The 19,938-nt window shown below is 44.9% G+C and overlaps 1 non-coding gene across 1 annotated transcript; it reads left to right on the forward strand.

The window, feature by feature from the left end:
• The first annotated feature begins 12,781 nt into the window (after positions 1 to 12,781).
• On the forward strand, positions 12,782 to 12,872 carry TRNAY-GUA (transfer RNA tyrosine (anticodon GUA)). The gene is given in 2 exon segments: positions 12,782 to 12,818; positions 12,837 to 12,872. It is a non-coding gene; the product is annotated as a tRNA-Tyr (tRNA).
• The last annotated feature ends 7,066 nt before the right edge of the window (positions 12,873 to 19,938 follow it).

The raw sequence follows: 19,938 nt of genomic DNA on the forward strand, positions 1-19,938 counted from the left end.
CACAGCTAGTGACCAGATTCTTCATCTTGTGGCAACAAAATGATTTTCTTCAAACTGTTGTTCAAGTACGATTGTCGACATCATTGCCTGATTATGCAGTGTCGTCTTTGTCTGCCGGCTGGCGTAGGTTAGGTGTTTTTTTGCTAGACGTTTTGTTCAGCTACCCGCATCTTCAGGTGGAGATTATCGGATGAGTATCTCGCTGTTGTCACAAAGAAAAAGTTGTACAAAGATGGGCTGGATGTGTTTTTGCCAGTGCCCGTTTATCGCAGTCGATACCGATACCTTTTGGGTCCGGAACACGACGTACTGAAAAGAATAAAAAAAATTCCTGCGAAGCCCTTAGTGCGTTTGTTCGTTTCTCAAGTGCACACTGGCACACTTCCAGTAAAGCCATGGTCGCAGAGCAAAGGTCTTTGTGTACCGTGGTCGGTCGATTATAGTATATGTCAAAAGCTTTAAACGATTGAACGTATCTTTCTAGACTGTCCCGATGCTGTTTTTCTTTTGGATGTGTTGAAACGCACCCTGAAAAAAAGGGTTAAATTTGACGCCTTTTGGAATACGTTTCCTACGATGCGCAGAACCAGGTGAAGTACCTTGCGACCTGTTATGTTTCTCTGCATGCACTGCTTTTGGCGCACGCTAATTTATGTAAGACATGAACGTATTATTGTGCATCCTGCTTGTCAGTAATTCATTGTTCGGGCAGCAAGATCCACAACCTGAGTGGCTGCCAGTCCTCCACAAACTAAACTAATTTATTCCATTCTATCATCGCGCAGTAGCCAGAAAGTGATCGTTGCTTTTATTGTCACGTAAATGTATTTTGTGTTTGTGCTGCCAAGACGGTAATAAAGAAACAAAAAAAGCCGGGCTAGCTCAGTTGGTAGAGTTTGAGACTTAATCTCAGGGTCGTGGGTTCGAGCACGACGTTGGGTGCTGTTTTTTTTTTCTTTTCCTGCTAATCTATCAGCGACTCGCCTACATTAAACTTCATTTTAGGTGCCCTCTAGGCATGGCATAACCATCATGCTCAGGATCATTTCCAACGTTGGGCACGGTGCTTCTTATCCCTTTGGTCGTAAGCGACTCGCTTTCATTCTTCATGCTTATTTTGGGTGTCAAGGCCATGTCGCCCGGTTAGCTCAGTCCTCGATACAGTACTATGATAATCAATAAAAAAATGGGCACACAAAATTTGTAACACGCGAACAACTTCTTTTAAAAATCCAGTGATAGCGCGATTTCTGGCCGGATAACTAGACACAACAAAGTCCGGTATCACCTTACCTGAGATCATCTGCATCATTGTGCGCAACAAAGGGTCTGTTTGATCGCGCAAAAAAAAAAAAAAGAAACTGTAACACAACTTGTCTCAGAAACAATTTCGAAAGACCAACGCCACCCCTTTTCATGAGACGAAACAAATTAGTGCGTCTAGTTCGCTCCAAATAAAAACTGCAAATATTCTGTGCAGTTTCTGCACATTCAATCGGCACATGCATAAAAATTGCAGCAAATACAAAATTTTCTTAATCAAAAACAAATTGCAGACACTTGCACGTGCGGTCACTGAGAGGTCGCACCCTTAACACCCATCCGTTTAGACTTTTAAGTTGTGTCGTTCGACAACCTCCTGCTGCTCTTAAAATGTCCAAGTACCTCGCTGGAATAGTCGTCTACCGCATATTAGCAAAACATTGCCGGTGTACTATCCCATTCACTGTGCTAACAAATCACTGCTCTTCTGCCAATTTATTTCACACCCTGTCTTTTTGCAGTAGTCACACGCAACTAGAACGGCTTCTTTAACGGTTTCCCGAGGCGGCAAAAAATTGCGATATCATCCGCTTAACCCCGTACTGTATCTTAGTACTCTATCCTTGAAATAAATGTATAAGGACTTGCTTAACCTGTTCGTACCCATCCCTCCATACCAATCCATATATTGTGGAGGCCCAGGACAAGATGTCCTAAAGAAAACTAGGAAGATGCCGGTAAAGGAGAACGTCAAATCTTTTTTCTTTTTCAAGCTTACCTCTGGTACCCTTCCGGTGAAAACGTAGCTTAATGTAAAGATATACTTGTACCTTGGACCCTCAACTGCACAATATGTAAAAAAAAAAAAAAAAACACAGACCATCGATCACGTATTGTTGACTACTGGGATCCCATATTTGACTAAGATATTTTACCAAGAAATTTAAAAAGAAAGAACTACCCATTAATCCACACGACATCCGGTTTCTGCCCGTACAAAGTGACGAGGTCCCATACGACATGATCATGGTGCTGGGTCTCCGCAGAATTTCGAAAACGCGGATGGCATTTAAGCACGCCAGAGAAAATGTATGATAGGTCAGGGACGACTTCATCGAAAGTGTCACATTTCTCAGAGATGTTCTTCGCCGTCAGCCTGAGCAGCGTCAGTGGATGAATGTTATTGACGCATTGATCACAATGAAAACGTTTTATGACATTGCTTAAGTCAAAGGTAGGCTACTGATTTCTATTCTTGCGTGTCTTTGTTGACCGGCAATAAAGAAAAAAAAAAAGCCCGGCTAGCTCAGTCGGTAGGACATGAGACTTAATCTCAGTGTCGTGGGTTCGAGCTCCACGTTTGGGTGGTTCATTTTTCCTTTTTTTTTAATTCTTTTCAAATAACAATATGGGCTGTTGCTGCCAGCAGCTGCATTCTTTGGCCCCTTCGGTTGGCAACGCAATCTGCAACTGGAGAAATGACCTCCCAAGTTTCGTCCCCTGGGATGATATCTAGATCAAGGATGACTGTAGCAGTGGTCAATTACGGCCGTCAAACATTTTATGAGAAAGCGTTTACCAAACACTCTCAGGTAAATTGACTATTTTTAACGAGAAGCATAAGGAGGTGATTGATTAAAAAATATCCAGCTGTGCAGCTTAAACAGTGCTAATTAGGCGAAACGCGCCTTTTTGTTTTTTCATGATGGGATAATTAGGCCAGTGAGCTAGTTGTTTTAGCGTTTAGATATGAAATCAATTTCCAGGAAATACAAGAAAAGCGAATACCGACGGCGAGATCCGAACCCACGTTATCTGTATATCGCATACAGCCTGCAGAGCTCTCCAGGCGATAAGCTAATCAGTGGCTTTGAGTATTATCTACAGGGCTATTTTTCTTTAGTCTACTTCCTTCGAAACTTTCTTTTCCCTAAGCGATCAACCACTCTCTGAAACTTTCGGAGCCGTACGTATCCGCCATTCCCGCCTCCTTCGGCATCTCCCTCCTCCCCACCCCTCCCCATAAATGTTTTCAACTGGTGGGGTGGAGGGGGGGGGGGGGGGTTAGCATTGACTGGGATATTCATACCCGTAGGCGGCCTTGAACCGTGTGCGGACGCTTCGAGCGAACGTAGTTGCACCTGACCTTTTTTTATTGCCTGTATATCCACCTCGACTGCTCGTTATTATTTTGATTTTATTCGTACAACATTTAACAGATTCTCGTGAAAAATATACTCGTGTGCAGAGAACACTGCAAGGATAAAGTTATGGAGCCATGAAACGCAGCTGTGGAGCTGAGTATAGTCAAGCCGAAATGACACATGGATAGCGGGGGTGAACGACGCGTGATTTTTTCGTCGGTATATTTAACTGGAGTATGCAGCCAGTGTTTTGTGCGTGCCCTGATTTCAGTCATGTATCCCTGAGCAGTACAGAAAAATATTTCGTATTGACGAACACCACGTTTACAAACTTAAAGGGCGCTTGCGGACCCCGCAGCAAACTGGGGATGAAGAGTATACGTCTATGCTTAGATCTCGTAACAATGCGTTGAAACGAATTTTTTCAAAGCAGCTTCATAATTTCGCAGGTAATTTATGAAGCCGTCCTTTGGTGCAGAGCAACCATAATCACCCTAGAACAGATTGCGAGAATACGAAACGTCATTTCGAACACGGTGTATTTATTTTTGAACACCGCAGAACGCGTGAAGGTACCTCTCGATAGCGCGACTCACGAACACCTTGAGCAGAACTTACGGAAACATTTTTCTCGTTCAAAGGGTATCATCGGAGCGTTATAAGCTGGAAAGTGCTTTGAATAAATGTGTGACAAAATATGTTACGACATACCGACGGCAACCTACTTCTGTAAATCTATATTGCAAAGCTATATATATATATATATATATATATATATATATATATATATATATATATATATATATATATTATACCACGAGAAGGCTCACGATCCGCTGGGTGTTTACCTTGACGCGCAAGCTTTTCGGATAGCCTGATGTGCTGCCGCAATGATGTGTTCTAAACATCCTATTTTCTTCTGGGCATTGCTAAGTGGTCCCGTCTTCTGCACAGTGTTGATTTGACATCGCTGTCATAATAGTTTGTATAAATGTATGTATATACAGCATTGCTTAATTGCAATTAAATTCCGTGCAGAGAAAAAAAAAAGCTTAGTGCTAGAATGCAGCGGCCAGGGAGGCTGACTTGTAGGCTTCGCCGTGGGCTGGAATCACGTTTAGAGCCGTACACCCCGCCGGGGTGGTGCAGTGGTAAGACGCCCGACTACTGAGCCGGAGTACCCGGGTTCGAACCCGACTTCGGCGGCTGCGTTTCGATGGAGGCGAAATGAAGAGGCGTATGTGTGCTGTGCGATGTCAGTGCACGTTAAAGAACCCCAGGTGGTTGAAATTTCCGGAGTCCTCCACTACGGCGTCTCTCATAGCCTTAGTCGCTTTGGGGCGTTAAACCCCACAAACCAACCAACCAACCAACCTTTTATTTCTTTTGTTTATTGTTTGCCCATCACATGATGAGTGACGTCACACTTTGACGACGGCCTTTCGGGGATTCGTACCAAGAATTTCAGGCCGCACAATCTTTCGCTCTGCGCATGCGCTGGCCACAAAATAGCGCTTCGGCGAATTGGAGGCGAAACGAAGAGGTCGTCCGTGTGCTGTGCGCTGTCAGCGCACGTTAAAGATTCCCAGGTGGTCGAAATTACTCCGTAGCCCTCCACTACGGCTCCTATTCCCTCTTTCCACTTTAACTCCCACCTCTCCCTTCCCCTACGGCGCGGTTCAGGTGTCCACAAACACAAGTGTGACAGATACTGCACCTTTCCCTTCCTGTGAACGTCATCTAGAAGCGTCACTGATTTCACCAGGAATAAGAGATCAGGACAATCTTAGACTGCAACCTAGCAAACTACAAACAGCTTTTCGGAAAGGGTACTCTACTATCGATCATATCTTTGCTATCAACCAGGTGATAGAAAAATTCTCGCATAATAACCAATCCTTATACATACATTCATCGATTACGAAAAAGCGTTTGTCTCAATAGAAACCTCGGCGGTCATGCAGGTATTGAAAAGTCAGGGTGTAGACGAGCCATACGTAAAAATACTGAAATATATGTGTAATGGCTGTACGGCAACCATAGTTCTGCATAAAGAAAGTAACAAAATTCCCATAAAGAAAGGTGTTAGGCAAGGAGACACGATCTCCCCAGTACTATTCACAGCTTGCTTAGAGGAAGTATTCAGAGACTTGGAATGGGAGCAGTTAGGGATACGGGTAGATGGAGAATACCTCAGTAATCTGCGATTTGCTGACGACATTGCCTTGCTAAGCAACTCGGGGGATGAACTGCAAAGGATGATTGATGACCTAGACAGAAAAAGTAGAACGTTAGGCTTGAAAATCAATATACAGAAGACTAAGGTAACGTTCAACAGCCTCGCGAAGCAGCAGTAGTTTAGGTCTGGTATCGAAGCACTGTACGTTGTAGGCGAATGTATCTACTTAGGACATTAAGTAACCGCGCAGATACGCCGAAATGACAAGAAAAATAAGAATGGGTTGGAGCGCATTTGGCAAGCACTCGCAGATTATGCCCAGCAGCTCTCCGGTATCGCTCAAGAGGAAAGTATACAACAACCTGTACTCACGTATGGGGCTGAAACCTTGAGGCTTACGAAGAGGGTTCTACGTTAATTGACTACAACGCAGAGGGCTATGGAACGAAAAATGTTAGGGGTAATGTTAAGAGATAGGAAACGAGAAGAGTGGAAATTCTAGTGGAAATCAAGATGAAAAAATGGGCATGTGCAGGACATGTAGTGCGAACAAGGAATAACCGATTGTCGTTTAGGGTAACAAACTGGATCCCAAAGGAAGGAAAGCGTAGCAAGGGGCGGCAGAAAGTTAGGTTGGCGGATGAGGTTAAAAAGTAGCAGGGGTCGTACGTGGATCCAGTTAACACAGCAGTGGGTATAGTCAGGCTGATGATGATGATGAGACGCAGCTCGGCTGCAAAAGGGACAGCCTAGAGAGAGAGAGAGAGAAAGAGAGAGACAAGGTGAAGCCAGCTCCTGGAGCCATCCCAGTACCGACAGGAGAGCCGTCGCACTGGAGTGAACTGGTGTTGCCTATTCAGCCCTTTAATGCTTAGACCTCGGCCATTACTATGCAGTGTGCGAAATACCCCGGTAATTCCATCACGACCAATCATATGGATCACATTTCCAGATTTGTTGTACCAAAAAATGTGGCAGCCGGAAGATTTGGATTCACTTGCACCTCATTCGGTCGTAACTAGCGCGCGTGGATTTAGTCTATTATGCCAACACAACTGAAAGGCCCCACCGGAGTGGAGCAGTGGTTAGGACGCTTAACTATTGTACCCATTGATGCGGGAACTAATCCCCGCCTACAAAGTAGCCTACAAAGAATGAGTTTATAGAACATTTGGCCACCTGCGTTCGAAATTCCGATGTTGTTTGCGCTATCACTTGCCTAAACAAAAAGAAAGACAAATTACACATTGTCTGAAAGCCAAGAGCGACTTTTGTTTGCTCGACCATGTCGATGAAAGGGAAAAGATTTGCTATGGCTCGTGACACTGCATTTCACTTCTTCCTGCGCTTTTCGAAGTCGTAATTTTGATATACATTCTCTCAGGTCTTATGACGAGAAAAGTGCGCTTTCAAACCACGTCTGTCTTGTTTTTTTTTTCTTCTTTTTTGGTGACTAACGAGGACACTGGAGCTCAGGATTACACGAACAAGGCAGCTGAAGATGGCCTGCTCTTGGAAACCGTGTCCATTGTGTGGTGGCTGCACCTTGTTTCACGAATAAAAAAGGGAGAGAAAAAAAACATGGCTGTGGTTTAACTTGTGGGTAAACATGGAGTTATGCGAGATCCATCTGCATAGGTACACGTAGGTTCGGCTTGAAAGTATAAAGATATGACTGTTGCACACAGCAAAAGAGTTGCAGCTTCATTTATGCCATAGGGAAATCACTGTAGGTATGATCACCCCTTGCCTCTCGTCGTTGACCATTCTCATTCGGGTGTAGAAGACTTCTAAAGGTATCACATCGTTTCTGCGTCAAACGCCGGGGCACACCGCCGTCACAATGTTCGAATGGATCTTCTGTCCTAGCAACTCGCTGTTGTCCTTCAACTCCATCAACTACCGAGTATCTGTTGTCGTCGTCTTCTTCTTTTTCTTTTTCTTTCTCTTCTTCTTCTTCATCTTTTTCTTTTCCTTTTTCTTTCTCTTCTTCTTCTTCTTCTTCTTTTCCGTTCAATACTGCTGAGTGAACTGCGTCATGAAGCGACCTCCGCATCTCCGCTGTTAGAGTATCGGAAGTTAACAAATGTCGTGTTCCTGCAGTCGAAGCGCTTTAACTACTGCATTGTTATTATTAGGCATGATGTGCTTTTAGTTCCCGTTGTCGGCGGCCTAACGGTGACGGCGAACCAAAGCCGAGAGCCGTTAACAGGGCACAAAAGCAGGATGATCCAGACTACAAACGGGATTTAGCGATACGAGTTCTCAGCCCTCGCATAGGACAGGCACACAAATTTGAGGTGCTGCAAGACAAATAACAAAAATAATTCTTTCTATTTCTTCTGCCTGCTCATTGATATTTAACTCAAGATGTGTACCTAAATACGTGGAATTTTAATTTGTCGTATGCAATTATACCGTGCAAGTCAGATATATGACACCATAAATTTCATTATCATCCACTTGCGGTCAAGGGCCTTTGAGAGTGCAATTTAGGGTAAGAGCGTAGAACAATGGTTTCCGCGCCATTCTCAAGATTAACGGCATGGTCCTATGCCATCTCATGCTAAATCTAGTTCCGATGAATCGAGAGACAGTAACTTTTCAAAAATATTGCTTGACTATGTCAGTGGAAGAAAATATGCTTACTAAGACTCATAACAACTGTGTGTCATCACTTCCTGTAATTTTAGAACTTGTAACCAGCGACCCCATAAATCTATCAGCGCGTTGCCAAGAGAGAAAGGAATAGGAGTCCATTCGGTTGAGCTCGGCAGGATGTGCAGGCATCGCGGGCCGTTGCTTTTTGGTGCAGCTGTTTAACAGCCGCAAAGGAAGTAGAAATGAGGTTTAGAAGAGCTGTTGCTGCTTCTAGAGGAAGCTAAGTGTAATAGCGTGTGCCAAAGACGTTTGCTGAATAAATGCCGTTTCTCGCATTCTCACCTCTGGTCTCGTCGAGCTATCATTCAGCCTTAATTTGACCCTGGCTGTAGCGAACGTAGGCTGTGGGAGGTGCCGCCCGCCGATAAGAAACACGGCCAACTTATCACTTTCTTACATAAACGCTCGCCAAGCCCATGCCGCAATGGATTGGACGATTGGCGTATAGAACATATTCCTGAAAAGGTTTGTGGACTCCAAGCCGGGTCACAATGGAAAGATACGATTAATGTACAACTGCTCACATAATGATTCAGAGCTCTGGGAAAGTGGCCGCGTGCCTGCGGAGCACGCCGACGAAAGAGTACAGCCACAGACGTCGCATGCCCGACATCCCAGCCAGTAAACCTACGTCACAGTGACGACCATTGTGCGTGCTGCATGAAGCACAGCGAGAAGCTACATTCATATCTAATCGACCTAACGTTATCTGCTCTAGTTTGCATTCGTGAAGCTGCAATGGCACCCATCCCGTCACTTGAATAGCGCTAGCTTATACGAGCGCTGCTATGCTGCCACTGGACAAACGCGCTAGGGACCCTGCTTTGTGTAGAGTTAGAGTTGAAGTTCATTTTAGACTGCGTGAAAGATGTTGCACACCGTTTAGCACAAGTCATAGCTAGACAGCTATATCTGCAGAGGCGGCGTGCAGAAGCGATTCTCCAGAGTATACATTTAAGTGTGCGACCTCCGCTGTCTGGCTATATTATAGGACTGGCAGCCTCGCTCATTTCATTCTTGCGCAGTTAATTTTGAGTTTTTCTTCTGAATACCCTGAACGCAACAAATAATTCAATAAATACGTTAGTTTTACTTGAACCTTCTCTCGACTCACGATGGGTAAATTCCGATGCTATATTCTCACTTTTGCGTCCGTATTAATTGGTGCAGATATATCACCACATAATTAAAGAATGTGAGTAACGTGGAAGTAGACAGTGAGAGATCGGCAGCGCAACTGTATGAAAGAAAACGATGCGGGTTTATTATCTCCGTAATGAAGAAACAAAAAAGGTCAAATAAAGCTTAACAGCGGGTTTCCTCACACCTGGACGACATGTGTTTTGTGGGCTGTCAGTAAACCGCAAATGCAGCGTACACATAGTGGGTAGTGCCTTCAGGTGGGGCAGATAATATTATTGTAATGGATGAGGAAGAAGAAGCGCTTGGTGGCGCGGGCGGGAGAGCTCGCGCCATGTCCACCTCCATTCATTTAAACCGTCTCATTGCCGTAAGTCATATTCCGTCTGTTCTCCAGTCTGCAGTCCCGTAACATTCTGGTGGAAGTACGGGATAAATCATCCCTACTCATCATGGCCCGCATTTTCGGCGCCCCGCTTCCGTCGTCGGCAGTGGGTTCCTGGGACTTTGCTATTCTCCAGCCTGCAGATCCATCGCTCCGTCCCCCTCCGCGAACTCAAGCCACGACGAAGGAGAGACGCAGCCAACTGGCCCCACCGACCCCAGACGCCACCCACAATACCACAAGATCCGACAAGAGACCCGGTCGACCAGATGACCCCATAGACTGACTCGACAAGCCTACCAGAAGACCCCACTTATCAAATCTCTTGTGTATTGTTCAGTGTTGTAAGCCTCAGTTCATTGAAAGCCTCTTTAGTTGTATGCTTTGCATTGCCTTTCTGTGAACCTTGTATCTGTATATTTTCAGTGTTAGTTTAAGTTTGCTTTGTTCGTTAATTCTCACTGCGACTCTAATACCCTCTTTACACGGGCAGAGTTAACCACGGTTAGCGTAACTGCGGTTACGCGAAACCATGGTTAGCCAAATTACACGGCAGACCAAACCACAGTTACACCCCTAGCCGTGGTTATCGCAAACCGAGTTTGGCGACCTCAGTTTGCGTCGTTAACCGAGGTTATGGCGGCGTCTGCTGAAGGAGGCTGCTCGTCGGCACCCGAGTGCGCGAAGTGTACGAGCGTGTCGGCTTCAGCAGTGTACTGGTTTGCCCTTATTGAATAGCCGGTGTCTACTGTGCCACCTGGCGTCTTCGGTTACGGCCTACAGCCAAGCGTCTGCATCCTAAAGCTGCTAAAGCCCCGTCCTGTGTCTGCAGTATCATTTGTGCGCCTTGGTGCTGAGCTCGGAATGTCGAAAAATGCGCGGTCTTAGCTTTATAATGAAAGTGCACAGGTTCGTAACGCTTGCAGTGCGGGATGCTGCGAGCAGGCTGAGGTACGTTACACTTACCGCGGCGGTGAAGCGAGCGAGTGCGGCGTGCTACGGCGGGGTGCGTAGCCCCCTAGTTGTCGATAGGCCTAAATTACTTCTCTTCGAAGCCGCGGCGATCGGCGCTTTGGAACAGAACAACGCTGTCGAAATGGTGTTCTCATGAAACTTCTTTATTGCGAATCTTATTCTGCAGCCGTAAAATAACGATATGATAAACTTTGGCAATGCATTGATCGCAGAGCTAGTATAAGCAGAACGGTGAGCCGTAATGCACCGGGGGCAGCTGTCTTGAGCAGAAAGTTGATAGTAGCGTGATTATCGGGCTTGCCAGCAATTTGCCGCTGGTCAGTGATCCTCAAGAGTGATTCAATCCTGATATTCGGCTCAGTATTCCAGATGCCAATAAATTTAGCACGCTTTATTTCTGACGTCGGCGCTAGCGAGCCACAGTGTCGTTCGCGTACGGTCTGCGGGAGGAGGGGCCAACGCGGCGGTGTTTACGGCGGTCGAGGAGGTGCTGCCATTGTGCGGGGCTTGACCGCGCTGTTGACGCCTTGTCGGACGGCATTCCTGAAACTACATTATAAATAAGATATTGGTAAATGCTGCTTCATTCCGCAGATCACCGCGTCGCTTCGGTTGTACTTAATGGGCAATGGCGGCCGTAACCGAGAACGGTGGCGAGCTGTGTAAGCACAGCTAACCGCGATTGGCGGTTAACCGTGGTTAAGTTCGGTAACCTCGGCTAATCATAAACGTAGTTAAGTCGGCCGTGTAAAGAGGGTATTACTCTGGCTTGATCCATGATCCGGTAATGGCAATGGGCTGCACAATATATGGAGAAGCAGGATTGCTGTGCGTCATGCAGATCTTGACGCACGGCCATCTAGAGAAAACTATAAGGAAAGTGTTGTAAGATTTTGTGAATTTATAAAACTGGATCCAGCACCTGACTGGCTCCCCCACATTGAAATTTTAATATCTCTAACATAGTTCTAACCCTGGTATGTCAGTCACATACGACTGACAGTTCTTTGCAAATATCCTATATTTTAATTGCGATAAGAAAAAAAGAACTTCTGGGGTCCAATGAATTATCACTATGCTTATCTGAGCACTCAAAACATCTGTTCGAATCCTCTAAGCGCACGTTTTTCTTTTTTTTCCACTTCACAACATTCAAAATAATTTAGTAATATCTTTCCTGGGAGGTGTTTTCTTTTAGGCTGCGTTATGTGAGGTTTTCGGTTCTTAATAGCTGCAAAATCAGCAGTGAACAGCGCCATGAGGTTACGGTGTGATAATGGTTACACTATGCCATTACCTTCACCATAATATTTACCCGTCGGAAATATGCGTCATGCATCTGGTCATCGTCGTCGTTCTTCCTTGTCCAAGATTGGAACGACATCTATCGATGGCCCAGGGTAGTGTAAGGGATGAGGGAGAAGCGGACAGGAGTGCTCACGCCATGCCTTCCGGCATTCTTTAAAATTATCTCATCGTCATCTGTCATCTTCTGTTTGTTTTCCGGCTTGCCGCCCCATCACAATGTTATGCTTCTATAAATTACTTCGTCCAACTTAGCCGATGGCCCTCATCACAAACGGCCTGACAAAACTCATCCGCGCTGACAGCCATTGACTCATGCTCAAGAAACTTTGTTTTATGGCGCCTCGTATGTTTTCAACGAAATTGAGACTAGTACCCCTGCAAGACCGCTCAAAGAGGTGAAGAGCGGGTCTTTGCAAAAGCGGTGGTGCTGTGGCTGCTATCGATGTGGAATTCTCTTAAAACACATATCTGTGGAACGAGGCTACCACATGCATAGGGTAGCTGTGCATGTTTTCTGTTTCAGAAGCCTGTGAAGCGAAGTGTGTGAAGAAGCACAGAAGTGAAACGAAACAAAATTCACAATGCGCAGTGCGATGTGAACAAAGACGCAAGCCGCTCGCGGCCATTGTCCTGTCAATGGTAAAACGATACGCAGCCACGCTCGCTTGCACCGAAAAGGCTGCAGACAGCGCGCTTGAGGAAAACCAGCCGGTTAAGCATCCGTTCCCGTCGATAGCTCAGTTGATAGAGCGGTGGACTGTAGAGGTTTCGTACTACGGACATCCATAGGTCGCTGGTTCAAATCCGGCTCGACAGAGTGCAATTTTTTTTTCTCACATTTTTTGTACAGTGAGCAAGCGCTGATTGCATGCAGCAGTTAAAACAGTTGTCCGACCGTTCTGTACAATTAAGCACTGATTACATACATGAGTTCTGGCGATTCCCTGAACAAAACCTTCATTTAAGTTAGGTCTCAACGGTAGGGTGCCTCCATGCCAACCATCCTTTGAGGGTGGTGTCGGTCGTTCACTGGTTGGGAAACGCCATTATGCCCCCTCTTTATTTCGTGTATAATTGACATTGACACGAGAGTTGTACTTATTACGAGGTTATGGCTTATTTGCCTGGCTAGTGCATCGAACAATCGCATCGGTCACAAACAGAAACTGAGTCCTTTGGAAATAACACAGCGGCGCGAAAATGATCGGCTCAGGGAATATAGCATGTCAGCACCACCCTAAACGGCGAACTTGCATATTGCAGAGCTTCCCTGGCGAGAGCTGTCTTTTGCCACTACAGCATCGGACGTTGGCTGCGCATGCGTGCTACTAGTATGCGTTGTGCATTAACATGCAGCGTGGTAACTGCAGTGCGGAGGGAGCGGCAGGATAAAATGTTTCACAACTCATAGGCGAGAACACGTGCCCCCCGTAGCGCCAGAATAGAGCGGATATGGTAAAACTAATTTCAAACGCGCTGTTAATGAAAGCAGCGAATAAATTGAAATGTAGAGTACAGTTTTCGGCACCCAGAAAAATTATTTGCGAGTTTTAGTATAGTGTGTAAACTATTTCGTACTTCAAACGCCAGCAATTTAAGCGTCGTTACTCCGTGCGCTTTTAGTTGACCATACGAAAACACGAACACTAGTTGCAGGGGCGACATCTTGTGTTCAAACAAGAAGGCGCAGTCATCATTTTTTTTTTAACTCGGAAGCCAGAACTAGCCAAGTCGCGCCGGTGTTTGAGCCAGTTATTTCAATTCTGTGCTGAACACTGAGCCAGAATAAGACGTCACAAACTACTGATTTCCCTTTGCGCCCAGTTTTGTACCATCATTATGGGGTTTACCGTTCACAACTTTTGTTCACGTAAACAAGGTTGTAAACAGTTAAGCAAAGGCGATTCACTTCATGGCATTTCCATGTCAACAAAGCAACGCCAATCGTCAGGATTATGGACTGCTCAGCCGCCGAGAAAAAATGAAAAACAAAATTGCCCACATTACGTTACTTTCTAATGCGAAATTTGCGCGCAGCTCATCAGCATTTTGACCTTTTTGCATAGATTGAGACAAATAATTCAAGCAAGACACGTATGCACAATTACAGACAACTTTTGTTTTATTTTTCAGGCGTATTCCTTCAAGAAACACTGAACGGGGTAGCGCGCGCAGCAATAAGATAACATCGCGCGGTCGGCGCCACGTAGCAAGAGGGGGGCTGAGTTGGGGGGCTAAAAGGGGGGTGGAGCTGGCTACGAGGCCCATACCAACGCCTACGCGAAACCAAGGAACGGGTGCCAGTGCTCTAAAAAACAAAACGTATAAATCACTAACCGGTTGCTCCGTGTGCATTTTAGGCACGAGCGCGCCCAAAAACAGGTTAACGAAGAGAACACACTGAAGCAGGCGACCTGGGCACCGCCATCTTGTCGATGTTATTTCCCCATCGTACGTTAGAGCCTGGCACGACAAACTCAAAATTTTGCGTACGCTGGCCGATCGTACGCGGGAGCTCGTTCTCGACTACATATAGCGCATGCGCACTTTACATCACGATACTTTTGGCGTGCGCTATGTCTATGAGTGCATTTGAGTACGCTATACTAAATGTTTTGATTGTCAACTAAGAAGACCCATTGCAAAGTCGCCAGATAAAAAAAAAAGTGTAGGACCATCGCTATTTTCCTCACTCTAGACAAGCAGAATTACGATCGGTTTCTCACGAGCCCGACGTCGCCATTAGCATGCAGTGATCGATGTTGCAGTCCTGCCTCCTAAGCCGTCTTTTGTTTTTGTTTACATTGACTCTTTTTGCATGATAATGATGACAAATGACAATATAATGAATATACGTTATAACAGGCAACTGAGGTGAAGCTACTGGTATACGCAGGCGACGTCGCTGTGTTTACGGTTGACAGGGACAGGAATCAATAGATCACTTTTTAATGTTTTGCCGCCACTTCACTACATTGAGATGTAAAGGCTTTTGGAACACCTTGGCGTCCGTTTAAGTAGCACGACAATGTTATCATTTGGCGCCACCATCCTTGGACAGTCATAGGTCTGTGTTTATCGCCATGCAAAATGTTTTCCTGGAATCAAGTCGTTTGCCTGGCTAAATATTTCAGTATCACTTTTTCTACAATTCCAGTATCAATCTCCCATGTGTGTTACAACTTTTCATTTTATATTTCATTTATTACCCTTTTTGTTTCCTTTCCTCGCTCCTACAATAACTTTTTTTTTATTACATGAAAGTATACTTCAAAATATTTCTTCACTACCCAATTCTTTGCCGATCCCCCTTCGTGGATATGTGCCATATGTTTTTTGCACAACAACAGCAACAACAAAATAGGTGGTGGTCAAATTAAGGCGGATACTACGTCAGTGCAAGCATCCGGTCAAGTGAACCGGATCGTTTCTGTAATTTTGTTGGTGCAGCTATTACTGGGGGTGGGGGGCTGGCGTGCGGTTTCAACCTGTATTTGGCCAATAATACCGCTCACACAGCGTGAAAAAGGGTGTTGTGCTTTGTTACAAGCTGCGACAACTTCTCTGGAATGGGATGCAGGATATTCTGAATGCCGTCGAAAAATGAGCGGAACAAAAAGGAGACCAACCTTTGGATCCGCTTGCAGATCGCCGACGGCTACCTCCACTGGGAACTCTAGGCTTTCCTTCGAGTGTTTTAATAGCGATAAGTGTTCATAGTGAAGGCTAACGAATGTCGTAAAGGGTTTCTCTCATTCAATATAGTACGAAGTGTCGCCCTGTCAACATCGGCTATGCGCAGCAGCGTGCTAAGGCGTTATAAGCAGTGAAATAATTTTTCGTTGGGCATTTGTTCTACATGAGAGCTCCTCGAATCAAGACTTTTGCGACAATGCTATTACCTACATCCCGGTGGAAAGTCTCGTTGCGTGACTGCAGGCCGCAGTGTCAAGGAATGTGTTTTATGAGCACTTGTAAGATTTATACGTTGTTATGGGATAGCTTATTCGCTAGTTTAATGCCCAATCATGAATTATGTTTCCCCAGCAGATCAATGAGCTTGAATCCGCTGCAAGCGTGGAGAAATTACCAGGAAGATGTGTTACCATAAATTTTCCTGTTTGTGCGGAAACCATGATTGCGGAGAAGCACGGCCTGCCTTCTACGTGTTATGTTTGAGATACACCACTTCTCTCGATTTTCACAATTGCAAGGCAGCAAGTTTTAGAACCAAAGAAAACAAAGTCCAAAAAATGTGATCTAATTCAGTCATCACTGAGATGGTTATTAGCTATTTCAAGAAGTGCAAAAAACCACAAGATAGGCAGACGTTCATCTAGCAGGTAGCTGTTGGGTCCAAAAAGGTTAGAGAGCAGTTGACAATGCTATAAAACGGCTAGTTTTAAAAGCCTAAGAAAACACTGTGTTCCCAGCTATCCCAGAGGTTTTGTAATCACCACTGTCTTGGAAATAACCAACCAAAATTATTAAGGCATTCAGGCTGTGCCAAAGCGATATGCTGTGCCGTGAATGGTGTTGCAATTTGCTCTTTCTCCCTGACAGGTCTGCTTTAAACTAATTTGTTACATGCTATAGAAAATGTATTGCAAACCTTTTGCAAGACTGGATGTTATTGCCCAGACTACAAGAAGGACGTATTATTAACAGCTGAGAAACTTTCCCCTTTCACAGTTGTGTAATAAAGCTCCGTTTGTCAAAAGTTACAATTTGCTATTTTCTATTTTGGGAGACCCTTGTGGCCAAATTTGTTTATTTCGTGGAGCCTATAGCAAAGCTGTGTACCAAGCTTGAAAACATACCTTCCTTTAATTGATACAGGTTTTCATTAGGAAGAACCACAAGACAAGCTCGCCTTTTGCCTAGCTGTCCGTAATAGGTGCTGTACGTATAACACACCGCATACAATGCATAAGCTATATATGTTCCACATTTCTGTATGTATGCATCAGCAGCCGAGATGCCATCCATTCAAGGCATCCGTTTGTACACGGGCTGGTAGTTCTCGCTTAAAGGGTAACTCCGGTGGTTTTTTCATCATTTTGTGTTTTTAATTGAATTACATTCTTCGGCACGTCCTGACTCCAACACAAAAAACCGTTTTCCAAAATTACAATTAGAAGTATTTTTAAAAAAGAAAAACAGCAGATCGAAACCGAAACTGATTTCACGGCCAGAAACGACGTCCCATTTGACGAAATGGTGACGTCACACTCAGTATTAGAAAAACACTCGTACGTGCGTTGGATGGTGAAAATAAAGTATGGAAATCATGACGCACTGCATAAAGTGTCTGAGGTAGTTCAATATAAACCTCACAATTTCATAACCACGCGGGAAGTAGACATTAACGCCTGTATACTGTTTGTGATGTCAGAAACTCAGTGTTGCCCGCAGAAATACTCTCAACTTAAGCCATGAAAACGGCATATTTTAAAGCCGTATTGCGCGTGAACGGATTATCGTACGGCACCCAAATTTTGTAGAATGCGTCAGGACGGAGAGAAGAACCTGTGGTAAAAGTTTCACTACAATATTCGAATGTCAAAAAACCCCCGGAGTTGCCCTTTAACCAGCCTCCGGGCATAGACTACACAGCAGCAAAATGGCTACAGACATTTCTTTACAATGATGAGAAGCGTTTTCAGGGGTTTTGTATTCAGAAGCTTCCGGAGGTTTCAAGGGGTGCGGTAAAAACAAAACATTTTCTTTATTACTTTCTTCGTATTCACATAATGCAGCAATCAATGCTGTAAAGAATTTCCTAAAATGAATAGTTTGCAGATATATGAATATGGTTTGAAATATATGGAACTACGTGTCTGGTTAATTTTGTCTATAAGCACAGTTCTCTTGCATGTACCAAAGCCTCGGCAAGTAAATGCCTCTGGCACTGCTGCATTAGCTAAGCCCACCCGGCCCGGAATAGCTATAGTTCCTCCCTGCCATTGACACACATTATTATAGCGGTTCAGTCATTTATTATTGGTTTCGTGTTTGTTTGGGCATAATGGATACATGCGAATTGAACATTCACAGCAAACAATGCAACATATGGGATGCAGTTGTAGTTTTCAATACAGCTGAAATAAATTTCAATTGCATGAAACTTTTATTCCTTTTATGATACTCGAAATTTTTTTATTTATTGATACCTATAAATAAATAAAAGCATTGTTATGCTAGTAAAATGTTAACCATGATACAGTTGAGAGGAGAATGTCAGCTTCTTGCAGTATTTATTCAATGAACTATTCAATAAAGCAGTTGAGCTGTAGAGGGCATGAAGTGCTCCCTTCTAAGGTTGTGACCCTCTGGTAAGTCAACCTAGATCTTCGTAAGCTCGAGCGGCATGTCCCAGATTAAGCGGTTGTGTACCTTGCTTGCAGGCTGTGACAGTAGTCGTAAAAAGGAGGGTTTAGGGCTCGGGCATCCCTTTGTTTGGCCAGGTGGTCAACGTATCTTTGTTTTGTTTTTTTCGCGACGTATCCGACCCATTCTTGTGCAAAGTTAGGCTGCAGAGCCTGCTGACGGAGTTTGTTGTCTCCACCGAAGGAGTAGCATGTGTGGATTTTTGGTTATTACAGGGATCTGGCTGTAATTGTTAGATTTCTTTCAACGCCTTTATCTGTGAAATATTTGGTCGGTTTAAAGCAGATAAAGTTGTACTGCAATATTTCTAACATTGTTTTACCAGAACCCTTTGTACAGGGCATTATGCAGTGGAGGACCAGGCAGAAACGTCCCAAAGAGAAATAAGAAATTGCAGGTGTCCCCATGGGTTAAGAGTATTCCGTTTAAATTGCATATTGGAACGTTACTAGTAAAGAAGCTTTTTGAGGGTATAGGTTTTATTAATGCGAAGGCAGTACTTCGCTATGTTCACAGTTTTTTGTCAGAAGAACATGTCCGCAAAAACGTATCCGCAGCAGTTGTGTGTAATTGAGAAGTGGTAGAGGTTTACAGAAACGGTCACCAAGAAGCCGCTGATAAACATTTTCCGTGTGTAGAACGAATCCTTTTGAGCATTAGCCCAGAGTATAACTCGTTGGAACAAAGGCAGCGATTTATTAATTAAAAAAAAACAGCGTTTTTTGAAATTCGCGGGCAGAGAGGTGGTCGCTTGGCGGTGTCGCATGGAACTATTTCCTTAACATATGACGTCACGGGTGAGTTGTTTGGCAAGGCTTGCTAGAAGCGGTTATTCGCGGCGGTCACTGCAGCCATGACGTCACGGACACACATCCGTTAGCTGCGATAAGTCGTCTGCTCGTGCGCTACGCGAACTCCTCAGGTGCCTTCACGTACATGGCACACGTGGTTACGATTTATACCCCTCTTTAGACGGCCGGCTTAACCACGGTTACGCTTAACCGAGGTTACCGAACTTAACCACGGTTAACCGCCAATCGCGGTTAGCTATTGTTACACAGATCGCTGCCCTTCTCAGTTAGGCGGCCATTGCCCATCAAGTACAACAACTGAAGCGACGCAGTGATCAGCGGAATGAAGCTGCATTTACAAATATTTTATTTATATAACGTGGTTTTAGGAGCACCGGAGTGTCGTCCGACGAGGCGTCAACAGAACGGTCAAGCACCGCACGATGGCAGCACCTCCTCGACCGCCGTAAACAGCGCCGCTGTGGCCCCTCCTCCCGCATACCGTACGCGAACGACACTGTGGATCGTTAGCACCGATGTTCGAAATAAAGCGCGCTAAAGTTTGTTGGCGTCTGGAATAATGAGCCGAATATCAAGTATGAAACCCTCGTGAGGATCGCCGACCAGCAGCAAATGCTGATAAGAGCATAGTCGTGATACAAACAAGTTTCTGCTCAAGCCACTGCCGCTGGTGCATTTCGG

The sequence above is a fragment of the Amblyomma maculatum genome, chromosome 3, assembly GCF_055883805.1.
Source record: "Amblyomma maculatum isolate TAMU_Amacu chromosome 3, ASM5588380v1, whole genome shotgun sequence".
Classification (NCBI taxonomy): domain Eukaryota; kingdom Metazoa; phylum Arthropoda; class Arachnida; order Ixodida; family Ixodidae; genus Amblyomma; species Amblyomma maculatum.